Below are 3902 nucleotides of genomic sequence, written 5' to 3' on the forward strand. Positions count from 1 at the left end.
TATTTAGGGATGTTCAGACGGGAGTGTAGTTTCTCCCTGTGCCAAACTGGTTTAAACAAGCAAGTTCCATTTTTGTTCTCTTGATCTACTCTATTTATTTCGTGTTCCAGTTAATAGAATAATAGGAAAAGCATTTCTACTTTAAGATCCACATTTCTAGACATTTGATTGTTGAAATGTACAAATGGTGGAACAATGTTAGCTAACTAGATTTTTTAGATAACAGAATGAAATTATCCTAACTACTGCATCAAATCAAGGATGCATACATAGCCATTTATTATTACAACTTGATCAAGAACTATAGCTGGAGTTTATGTTTTCAATCCTCAAATATGGAGGAATGTAGTTATTGTCAAATATCGGTATGTTGCGAAGGGCTCCATATAGGAAAATTTCCTTTAGGAATCGAATCCTTTCAATATTCCATCAAACTCCTCGGTTCCAAAGAACCTTTTAGCTTTCCTTAGTTTTGTCTCAAGATTAGAGAGGTGGAGGAAAGAAAAAGGCAAGGATCTCGATGAAAAAAAACATAAATGATGAATGCTACAGTTTCTTTGCAATGTCTGTTTTCTGGGGTATAATTTTGGCTTATCGTTTCTTTACATTCTGTTTCAGAGGTAAATTCTGCCGCCTTTTGTATTTGTTATTGGACACTATCGATTGATGCATCACATGAAACTTTGGAGTTTCTTGGGCAGTGTTTTTTTCACATTATAAGGCTAGCTAATGATGACATAGGACCATGTATTGATGTATATAGCTTCTGCAGTACTCCTATTTACAGGGTATATACAAGTATACAACAAACCTAAGACATTTTGCAATTTACCATTTTCACAGAGAAAAACTACAAATCCTACCTGGTCTCCATTAAGGTGCAGGTTTTTTTTTTCTGATTTCTTTTTCGTGAAAGAACAAAATGGAAATGACACCAGTGGCATATCTACGAAAGTACGAAATAGATGCGATGTATAGAGATAAGATGACAAGACTCATCAAGGAGCAAAAGATAGATTGATGATGTTTCATTTAATAGATTTTCTTTGATTCAAGCAAGGCAAGGCACTGTGTGAAGTATGCATGATGTGCTGATGAGAGGACCACACTGATGAGGATCGGATGTGCAAACCGATTGCAAGATAAGAGCCCTCTTTCCAAAAAGAACAAAAAACAAAGGACATGATAAATAGATAACGAATGATACATAGTCTACACGCATATAATATTTCTCACCTAAGGATGCATTTGCTACCCCGGAGCTTGTAACAGAATATTATCTGTCTCATCACGCATGCGTGCATATATATTTCTGCTAAAAGCTAGCCAGTTGGAATATAGTATATTCTGGTGAAGGTAAACTGTGAAAGATATATTGTGTATTTTCACTCAGTAGGGGAAAAGGTAGACATGTTTCCTAAAGAGATCTCACCACAGGGCTATAAGCTGGGTACGGTGAGGTGTACCAGTGTATATACTGCTGCATGTACTTGTATAACATGGTGCTATGTGCCATCAGCCCACGCGTGCAAGTACACATACCACTGGGCCTGGATAAATCAAGCCTTGTCTGAGTATCAAAATAAACAGTGCTGCTTTGAATTGTTAAAACTTCGCAAAAGCTGCACAGAGAATGCATGGGCAAGCTTCTAATTTCTGTTATTTGCAGAGACCGGAAACATTTCCTTTTTCTAAAAAAAATATAGACTATCTAGGTTATGATTAAGGGGATTCTAATGGATTTTATCCAAATATCCACGGCATCTGTCATTTTTTTTCTTTTTGCGAAAGAAGGCACAGAACAAATTAACTTGTCTCATTACAAATAAGTGCACTAACAAACTCGGGAAAAGAAGAGAAAAAGACTTGACTCTGCCTCGATCTAACTGCTAAGTGCCCCAACTCGTGTGCTGCTTTATTTTAGTGTCCATCCATTCCTTTTGTGTTGGTAGTAATCGGCACCGCCTCCACATCCAATTTTTTTAGTGTCGTATCATAACAAGGAACATAACACAATCGTCTCGAAATGGATCTTAGAGACCACCATCCACAAAGTAGGACTTTATATTCTCATTTTTCTCAATATGCTCTTTTTGGAAAAGAAAATAGGATAATATTAACAGTGTACACTCTATAGAAGTATAAATGGGAGTGTTTGGTTTGAGGACGAGATGATCCACCCCACCACGTTCACATGTCTCACCATTTTTGTTTAATTTGGTTTGGGAAATGGAATAGATCGGTTAATTGACATCTCATACCTGACAAGCATATATTGTGGTTAACTCAATAACGAGGAATCCAACCAAAGTTCATGGAATGACTTCATAATATACCATTTTGTTCTAGATGAGGTGATTCCTCAAACAAAATTGATGTCAGCTGATTGAAATTTCTACCAATTAATACCGGGCAGCTAAGCCGTGCCGAACTTCCGCTGCGTTTAGAAATCGATTAGTTGATGCTATCATGGTCAAGTTATGCTGTACTTAGCTTGTTGAGGTATAACTAAGTTGTCGGCCATCTTCCCATATCAGCTTAGATTTTTGTTCATGTCAACTGCTCGTGGCATACATGTAGGGATGCAAATAGGTATCCAGTAGTTATGGGTAATTCTAGGTCATCACTGCCAGTCCGTTTCCCTTTTATTTTCTTAAATCGAAATATGGATTTAGTTCATCTAGATGATTTTTTGGTGACCCTAATAACCATTAAAAATGATTTACACCTCTATATGTAGCTCAATTTTGTATCAAGAGTCAAAGACCTCATCCTGATTGACACGGTTTAAGGGGAAAAAAGAACATACCATCAAATCCGACATCAGAGAATTGAGGAAGGTCCACGTGAAAGGGAGTATTAGTACAAGTGAATTATCTGTCTTTCCATATTAGCTTAGAATTAGGACCTGTTTGGTTTGAGTTGCTTATGCATAAGCAACTTAAAATAAGCAAATAAGTTGCTTATGGAACCAATCACTTTTACTTATGAGGTTGCTTATTATAAGCAAATAAGCAACTCTTGGGTTGCTTACGGGGAGTAAAAGGTGCACTTTACACCTCCTGCCCTCATTCAATGCACCCTACCCTCCTCTCTCTCCCCCCACTCCCGTCACCGAGCACCACTCCCTTGCCTTCGTGCCACCCGCCGCCGCTCCCGCCTGCCGCCGCTGCTCACACCCGCCTCCGCGCCGCCCGCCCGCCTCCCGACCTCCGCGCCGCCCGCCGCCTCTCCCACCCGCCTCCCCGCCGCCCGCCGCCGCTCCCGCCCGCCTCCGCGCCATCCGCCGCCGCTACCACCCGCCACCGTGCTGATCCACCCTGGTTCTGGGGCTCGGAGGCCGGGATCGGGTAGCGCAGGAAGAAGAAGGGTGGGGAGGCAAATTGGAGGGTAGCAACACAAGGGGCAAATATGACAATGTCCATCTCATAAGCAAGGGTATCCAAACAGCTTAGACTAAAAATAAGCAACTCCAAATAAGCACCTTTAAGCAACTTTAAGTTGCTTATAATAAGCAACTCAAACCAAACAGACCCTTAAACTTAATTTTATACGGCTCAATTGTGGCAACCCCTTAGCCCTTAAAAGTGAACTTGTTGATAAGATGAGGCATTGTTTCTTGAATTGATACTAGCAATTAACTATTGGTATAGTTGTGCAGATGGATAGTGGTTGGTGTCATGGCGTGTCTCATGCTCAGGGTGCTTTCGTGCGACGGTTCACGGTATGTTGCTATGTCGAATGCTAGTGGCGTGCTTGCTAATCGATTTTTGTCCCCTTCAAATTCTCTCCTTTCTCTGTAACCATATATTATATACAAAGGGGGTGTTTGTTCCCTTTGCTTATTTTTAGCATGTGTCACATCGAATGTTTAGATACTAATTAAGGAGTATTAAACGTAG

This window comes from Setaria italica, chromosome III, assembly GCF_000263155.2.
Source record: "Setaria italica strain Yugu1 chromosome III, Setaria_italica_v2.0, whole genome shotgun sequence".
Lineage (NCBI taxonomy): Eukaryota > Viridiplantae > Streptophyta > Magnoliopsida > Poales > Poaceae > Setaria > Setaria italica.